Consider the following 9262-nt stretch of genomic DNA (forward strand, 5'->3'; position numbering starts at 1 on the left):
CTTGTGATTTCAATTGCTAGTGAGGTGCAGCATTTTTACATAGGTTTATTCACAATTCCTATTTCCTTTTCTGTGAAATGTCTGCTAGTGCCTTTTACCCATTTATCATTTTGTAGTTTTCCTCTTAAAATTGGTTTATAGTTCTTTACAAAAGTTGGGTACCATTCTTTTGGCAGTTAAATGTGTCGACGCAGATAATCCATAACTAATCAACAAATCAAAATTGGGGTGAGTTTATTATGAGCTAGATCTGAGGACCACATAGCCCAGGAGAATCCTTTCACAAAGGAATGGAGCACTCCAAAGAAGTGGGGGTCTTCAGAGCGTTATATACCGTCCAAGAGCACGTATCACATATAATTGGAATGTCCCTTTCTGCAACAGTCATGAGATTGCCTAACTCGCACAGTGATTCACACAGCAATTGATGAACACTGCAGGTAGCAGGGCTGTGGTCTGGATCTGGGTGGTCATAGCAGGTCAGCAATCAATCCCCAGCCTAGGGAGAGACACTTATCTTTAACAAAGTGCCAGTGTGGGGGGAGTTACATCTTTAAGGGCATTGTCCTTGTCTTTGGGACATAGTAAATACTTAAAGCCGATGTACAATGCATGCTCAACGGCCACATCAGGCCCTTTTGGAAAAAGAAGTTCAGGTCGAATTAGTTTTACACCAAATGGCTTCCTCATCGACTCCCACATGTCCTATTGCTTGACATTTATTTATCAAATGTAAATATCTTCCTTTAGTTTGTGGCTTGTTTTTTCACTTTCTTTTTGATGAACAGAAGTTCTTAATTTTAGTATGGTCCAATGTATTAATCTCTTAGTTATGTAGGTTTTTGTGCTTTGTTTAAGAAATTCTTAAACAGAGGCTTAAACATATTAGAGACTTATCTTCTCGTGTGAGAGAAGACCAAGGCTGGTGCAGTGGCTACATCAAGTTATCAGAGGCTCACACTTCTTCTGTCTTTCTGCTCTACCGTATTTAGCGTCAAGCAAGTGGCGCCTGTTGCCTACTGTCAGGAGTAAATGTTTGAGCACTTCTGACCACTGCTTCTTGGTGTCAGAGTTACCAAAGAAAACGCAACACAGTCAAACATTGGATGGAACAATACTTTATTCACAAAGAGATGAGACAGAGCAAGGTCAGCTTCAATGGTGGGTGTTGGTCCTCCATGGCCAGCAGGTCCCCAGGCAGCCAATGCAGGACAATTGGCTTACCAGTACCCCTCTCTTACCACGGTAGAAGGACCCCTCCCTCTCCACGGTGGAGTCTGAAATACTGCAAGCTGGGAGCATGCCTGAGGGCCAGTGATGCACGTGCTTCAAGCGGAACAAAGGAGCACATGCTGAGCCTGAAACAGGGAAAGATGCTCCCACACATGGTGATACGGTCAGCAGAGGCTGTGTAGATTCTTTAGTGCCAGTTAAGAAAGTGTTTCAGGCCCAAGGCCCATTCTTATGTGGTCAAGCAGGGGTTGAAAGACTGTGTGCATGAGACTGTGCCTCTCAACATTTAGTGCAGAATTTCCATCCTCAAGGTCATCTGGCTGCTGGAATGTCAGCCATCATCTCTGCCTTTCAGACAGGAGGAAGGGTAAAGACTAAAGGCACCCCTCCCTCCCTGCTAGCTGAGTCATTTCCTTTAAAGAAAGCTTTTGAAAGCTCCACTCAAGAATTTCTGCTTATACTCCATTGGCTATCCTGATCAGAAAGGAGGGCTGCTACCTAGGATAAAATCCAGGTTCTAAAACTAACAAAGAAAGGGACACTGGGTATTGTTTAGGTAACAAGAAATTTCTGCCCACACAGTAATTGCTACTCATCTCCCAGGTTCCAGCTCAAATTTAATTTCCCAAAGAAATTCTTTCTTGATGCTCCTGTTTAGGTCTATGCTCTTTAACGTTGTAGAGGAGGTAACATTTCTCCTTTAACCTTTTAGGGTCTCTGGCTGGACCTAAAAATTAAACTGACGTAAGACAGATTAAGCATCACATTTTATTTAGTAAGTTTTACATGTACATAGGAGCCTTCACAAGAAAAATGAAGACCCAAAGAAGCAGTTAGGGTTGAAAGTTTATATACTAGGTTGGACAAAGAGTTGTAGATTATGAAAGTGTGATGAGACAAAGGGGTTTGACCTAGGGAAGTTAACTGTGGAAAAGGGACTAGGAACGTAAGTGTTAGTTGAACAAGGTTTGTTTGCTTTTTTTCTCAGCCTCGACTCCCCATCTCTGGTGATAAGAATGTTTCTTTCCTCCTGGCATAGGAAGGACATCTTTCACATGAGTGTTATCTCCTGCTTTCAGGAAGAAAAATAAAGGTCAGAGTGCCCTTCTTGCACCTGCTATGTTTTAAGTGCCTTTAATTCAAAATAACCAATAAGCCAAAGCAGCGTATTTTGTAGTGGCATGCTCTGAATCCATCAACACCTTGTACTGTTCTTTCACAGAGCTTATTGCCATGCCGATTAAATTATTCTTATGGCTCTTCTATGGCCCTATGGATCAAAAAGACAAGGGCTCTGTCTATCTCATTGACTATTGTATTTCCAGTGCCTATTACAGCTGTTGGCACATAGTAGGTGCTCAATAAACATTTGTTGAATAAAGAATGAGTGAATGAAAGAAAGGGTAGATATTTATCACCTGGCATTTTACCACCAAGAAGGAGTCAGAAACCAACATTTCAGGCCTTTCTGTCACCCTGCTCCTGGGAATGTACATGTAGTGGATAGAGCTTCCAGAGCTATCTTGGGCTGTGGGGACAAAGCCACACCCTAGTGATGGTGGAACAGACAGTAGAAGTGTTATTGAGCAAGGTGTCTCTGCCTGATATACACAGAAGCCAATACTGTGGCACCAAATTTTGAGAGAAGAAGGAACTTTATTGCAAGGTCTACCAGCAAGGGGACAGGTGGCAAGGCTCAAATCTGTCTCGTGGAACTGAAGTGGGGACAGACTTTTAAGGAGTTGGGAGTGGGAGTGGTTATATAAAATACTAGCTTAGCAGAATCTGATTGGAGGGTGGGTGTCTAATAGTCTTATAAGTCTGGTGTGCTACAAATCAAGGGACCCCTTGCTTCTTATTAGGTGTCAGGCACTATTCTGGGCACTGGGGATCCAGCAGTGAACAAGACAGGCAAGAGTGTCCTGAGTTACATGAGCCCAGGATCTGTTTACTTCATTCATTCACCTAACAAATATTTTCAGGGCTTACCATATGGCAGGTAATGAGCTAGGCTCTGGGGATACACGATAAATGAGCCACATGGTCTGTGCCTTCAATCAGCACATCGTGCAGGGAGGAGGAAAGACAAGTCATCAAGGCAAAGCCAAGGGTGTGAGCCCAGTGAGGGCTGTGATGGGGAAATAGCAGGGGACCCAGGAGCACAGAGCAGGAAGCTCTTGCCTGATTCATGGGGCAGGAAAGCAACCCCAGAGGAATTAACATGGAAGCTGAGACCTGTACAATGAGCAGGACTGAAAAGGCAAGAGTGTATGGCTGGTCTTTCCAGGAACTGACAGAAGGTCAATGTGGCTGCAGTGTAGACAGTAAGGGGAAGATGGAGCTGGACAGGTAAGCAGGGTCCAGTGGTTAAAGAGATTTGTTGTACACTGAGGAGAGCTGATGGTGGCTTGTGCTATATTCTGGATGAAACAAAGGAGAAGAGTAGAGAATTGTCGTGCTGTTTAAGGTAGAATCCAGATGATTTGGTGAAGGACTGGACTGAAGAGTGAGGGAAAGTGAAGATTTACAGATGACTCCTAGGTTTCCAGCTTAAACAACAAGGTGAATGTCCAGCTTTTAAGTGAGATCGGGAGGAGAAGCAGTCCCAGTAGGGATTAAGGAAAGAGGCAGCAGGGAAAACAGTTCCATTTTATACAAGTTGAGTTTCAAGGACCTTGAGACATCCAAGTGGAAATACGCAATAGGCAACTGGATGTGTGGGTCTGGAGCTCCAGTGAGTTGTCCTGGCCAATGACACCGATTTTGCAAGTATTAGCATATGGCTGGAATGAAAGCAGGAGAGAAAATAAGATTGCCCAAGTAGAGTATTTGTACTTAGATGATATGGGGGCCACATATATAATCTTGAGAAGGTCCAACACTTACAGAACAGATAGAGGGAAAGACACAGAGAAAGAGTGGCCCAGGAGGTAGAAGATAAAGATACTGAGTAGAGGACAAGAGTGGTCAACAAGCTCAAGTGCTGCTGAAAGGGCAGTCAGCAAGAATGGGGGCTGAGAAGAGTCCATTGGATTATGCAAAGTGGAGGTTATGAGTTTCCTTGGCAAGAGCAATTTCAAAGGTCTGTTCCATCCTCAGCAGACCCTGTAAAAATGTAGGTTAGCTCACATTACTCCTCTGTTCAAAATTCACCGAGGTCTTCCCAATCACTAACTTTTCAGACTTAGAATGTCCAACAAGTGATCTGGTCTCTCCACCTCCAACCAATTATCTTCTGGTCCTCATGTCCTAAGACTTTCTCTGCTCCTATTGCACTGCCTTCCTTGTAGTTTCTTGAAAAAAGTAGGAAGGTTCCTGCCACAGGGCCTTTGCACCTGCTGTTTGCTCTGCCAGGAATGATGTTCCCAGACTTCTGCCAAACTCACCCCTTTGCTTCCTTCAGGTGTTTGCTCAAATATTACCTTTCAGTGAGGCCTTACCTCACACTATTTAAATCACATTTCTTTCCACTCAAGCACTCTCCCTCTTTCCTACTTTATTTCTCTTAACAGCATTTATCACCATTGAATATACTACCTGTTTTGTTTATTTACTTTATTGTCTGTCACCCCCACCCTCCCTCAAATGTAAGTGACATGAGGGAAGAAATTTTGTTCGCTCATGTGTCCCAAGAACCTAGAACAGTGCCTGCAACTTAATAGGCACTTAATAAATATTTGTTGAATAAATTAATGAATCCAGCAATGGTACAGAAAAGGTAGATATGGAGAATATAAGTTAAAGAAAATATTTTCAATAAATTCGGCTGCAAAGAAGTGGAGAAAGAGGGGCTGGCCCGGTGGCATGGTGGTTAAGTTCATGTGCTCCATTTTGGTGGCCCAGGGTTCGCAGGTTCAGATCCTGGGCATGGACCTAGCACCACACATCAGGCTGTGCTGTGGTGGCATCCCACATAAAACAGAGGAAGATTGGCACAGAAATTAGCTCAGCGACAATCTTCCTCAGCAAAAAGAGGAAGATTGGCAACACATGTTAGCTCAGGGCCAATCTTCCTCCCCCCATAAAACCAAACAAATGAAAAAAGAAGAGGAGAAAGATATCTTTATTCTTGGAGGGGGTTGTGGGGTCTAGGGAAGTAGTACGATTTTGTTTGTTTGGTGTACACTGATATTTTTTCTTAACTTTTTATTTTGAAAAATTATTGGTTCACAGAAAGTTGCAAAGAAAGTACAGAGAGGTTCCGTACTCTTGACCTTGTACCCAAACCAGGGGCATGACATTAGTACAACAAGCGTATGTGTATATATGATGTTCTCAGTTATCTTCTCACATGAGCAGATCTTCATCTACAGAATATAGTGCAATATCCAACCCAGGAGATTGACGTGGGGATAACGTGAGCATATAGTTCCGTGTTACCTTATTATATGTGCAGACTTGTGAAACCACCACCTCAATCAAGATCCTGAACTAGTCCAGCACCACAAAGATCTCCCTTTTGCCACCCCCATCCTTAACCCTTGACCACCACTAATTTGTTCTCCATCTGTAGAATTTTGTCATTTCTAGAATGTTACATAAATGGAATCACATGGTATGTGACCCTTTGAGTTTGGTTTTTCCTACTCAGCGTATGCTCTTGAGATCCATCCAAGTTGTTGTGTGTACCAAGAGTTCACTCCTTTTCATTGCTGAGTAGTATTCCATGGTATGGATGTACCACAGGTTTTTTTAGGCATTCACCTATTGAAAGACATTTTGGTTGTTTCTGGTTTTTGATTATTCCAAATAAATCTGCTACAAACATTTGTGTACAGGTTTTTGTGTGGACATAAGTTTCATTTCTCTGGAATAAATGCCTGGGAGTATGATTGTTGGGTTGTATAATAGATGAATATTTAGTTTTTAAAGAAAATGTCAAACTGTTTTCCAGAGGGGCTGTAACACTTTATAGTCCTTGTGTTTTTGTTTTTGTTTTTTTATTTTTTGCCGAGGAAGATTAGCCCTGAACATCTGTGTCAATGTTCCTCTACTTTATATATGGGTTGCTGCTACAGCATGGCTGATGAGTGGTGTAAGTCCACCCCAGGATCCAAACCCACAAACCAACTGCTAAATTGGAACCTGCCGACCTCAACCACTATGCCTAGGGGCTGGCCCCAGTTGTTGTTTTTTTAAGGTGGGGCCATGTAAAGCATGCTGAAGTGTTGTAGGGGAGGAGTCAGCCACCAGGAAGGAGAAAGAGGCATCAGAGAGAGTTGAGTCATGAGGAAGCAGGAGGTGGGGGGACCTGGAGCAGAAGTGAAGGGCTGCCCCTTCAACTGAAGGGTGCGCACCAGTAAGTGGACGAGGATGGAAAGAGTGAGGTCAGATGCTGGTGGCTTTATGGGTTTGGTGGGAGGAACTCAATGGCTTTTCTTCTCCCTGCTAACCAGAGAACGAAGGTCATGCTGTGGGTTCAAAGGCCTGTGTGGTCAGACAGTGTTGGGAAATGCTGCTTCTTAATGCCTCACGCCAAGTGTTGGCATGTTAAAAGTTTAGCAACATCCTTCGGTGAAAAATAAACTGGTCGTGCTCTGTGGCTTGAACAAATGAATTTATGTGGTGAAGGATGAATTTTTTTGCTCTCCATATATCTTTCTACACCCTCCCCTCACTTCCCTGGAGAATAATTTTCTCTTCATACCACGTTGGAAAGCTCTGGAATAGAATATAGCTACAGTGGAACATTCACGGAATTTCATCCTCTCCTCTAGGGGCATAAGTCCAATTATATGCGAGACCAGAGCATTGTGATCAGAGTTTTAGTAAAACCTCTTAATATTTAAAAAGTATTCCAACATGATTTAGTTTACACATAAATTACGCCAAACCGATATTTACAAATGAGTTAGTATTCTTAGATGAACACGGAAAGTGGTGCGGCAGAGAAGTGGAGAAAAAAGAGTCTTTTTTCACAAATGCAGCCCTTTGATCTCACTAAATGACTCTGGGTGAACTCATCCATATGGGAAAGAGTGAGTTTTGACCCTTACCTCACATCAAACACAAAAATCATTTCCAAGTAAATGTGAAAGGCAAAACAATACAACTTGGAGAAGATAATGTAGGAGACTGCGTTGATGAACTTGGGGGAGGCAAAAATTTCTTAAATAGACCACAAAAAGCACTAGCAATAAAGGAAAGGATTGATAGATATATACAGAATTATTGGAGAGTACAAAATCCACTAACATTTTAGGCTTGACCTTACCTTGTTATGAGTTTGGATTTGTACAGGTGTTTCTCTGTCTTAAAGAAAATGCTTTCCTCGACTTTATCATTTCCTGTGAGTCACCGTTCCCCCTCTGGGTGGCAGAGACTCAAGTTCAAGGCACCTCCTTCCAGGGAAGCATCTTCCTTGGCCGTGGTTCACCAGGCAATTTTCTCAAGTTCTGCCCAACATCGCTGGATTTCATTGGCGTCACTTGTGTTACAGACGCGCTTGTAAAGCCAGCCCATCTCTGGGGCTGTTCTAATCAATCCCTCATCATGCCTTGGGAGGTGGCCTGTGGATGAGGGCAAAGTGATTATTAACAACCAGACCCACGTTTCTCAAAGTGTGTTGTGGCCCATGTGCATAAGATTCACCTGGGGTACTTGTTAAAAATGGGGATTTCCAGCCCTCACCCCAGACCCTCTGAATCAGAGCCTGGAGGAGTGTTAGCAGAAAGTGCATTTTTAAAAAGCTTTCTAGGTGAATCAAAAATTTCAGAACTATAAAAACATATGTTTCTGAGTCCCATGGAATCTGGTTCTAGGGTCAGAATATCAATTGGATTAGAATATAGATTGTAAAAATGGAGGCAAGTTGAATCTATGTAAGGATTAAATTCCAGGAAGAGGGGATATACGAAGTGGGTGAAAATAAGCCCAGAACATGGCGACACTCAACACGTTGTAGTCACGGTTTTTCTAGAGCTGAGGGAGTATTTTGCCTTGCCTCTGAGAAGTAAATTACTCAAAAAAATAGATTTATTTTATCTTTACCAATTCTACCAATGGATACAAATATAACTTAAGTCTCTCTATCCTAAGCACTCAGTTTAAAATCGGGCACTCTTCTTATTTCTAGGGCATGTGTCAATCAGCCTATAGGTTCAGGTAATTCTGTTCCTGCACCAGGCCCCTCAGGCTGAAGGTCCTCCTCAGCTTATGAATTAACAAGTCTGCCTTGCTCCTTTGGGTGTCATTCACTCACTGCTACCGGTTGGGTGGTCTAGAACACCTAACCTCAAGTACATAGCATTGCCTAGGGGTCTTGTAAAAACGCAGTTTCCCATTCAATGGGTCTGGGATGGGGCCTGAGATTCTGCATTGCTGACAAGTTCTCTGGTGACGCTGATGATGCCGGTCCATGGACCACAGTGAGCAGCAGCCTTGCTTGTTTAAGAAGCATCGTCTTATTTCTGGCCTCCAGAGAGTCTTGAGGGAGACTCTGCAGTCCGTGGGTATCTCTGAGCTGGACTGCTGGTAGAGGCAAGTGAAGACACCGCATGGGCAAAGCAGTATTGGGCTTTACTCTCAGAAGCTGTTGGTGTGAACGCTCTGTTGACTGCTGGTGAATCCTAAAGATCCTTTCCCTTTCATACCTGATTCCGGTCCCAACTGTGAATCTTTTAAACCAGCTAGTTCTTTCTCTGGGGACATAAATTTGGAATTCTGGCCTGTGTGCCCCCACATATTTCCTGAACTGCTGGCCATGACCATGACTGACCTTAAACATCTCCTGAGCCTTCAGTGGCCCCTCGGTGTCTGAATCTCACCGCGGTTGTTTCTCTTTATTTCCAATTCTTGTCTCGGCTTTCAGACCCACTGAGCTTTCCGATCCTCTCATACCTCTGGTCTTAATCACCCCTTTCGGCAGGAGTCACACCTGGGCAGTGGCCTCCCTCCCACCTCCCCAGTCGTCCAGTCTTGGTGGAGAAGCCAGTCCTGCAGATAGCCTGTGAGAACCGAATCCCAAGGTCTTTCCTTGAACGTGCGCCTACATGCTTTTTAAAGAACTTCCTTGCATTCTTCTGCCTCC

The sequence above is a fragment of the Equus asinus genome, chromosome 3, assembly GCF_041296235.1.
Source record: "Equus asinus isolate D_3611 breed Donkey chromosome 3, EquAss-T2T_v2, whole genome shotgun sequence".
NCBI classification, from domain to species: Eukaryota; Metazoa; Chordata; class Mammalia; order Perissodactyla; family Equidae; genus Equus; species Equus asinus.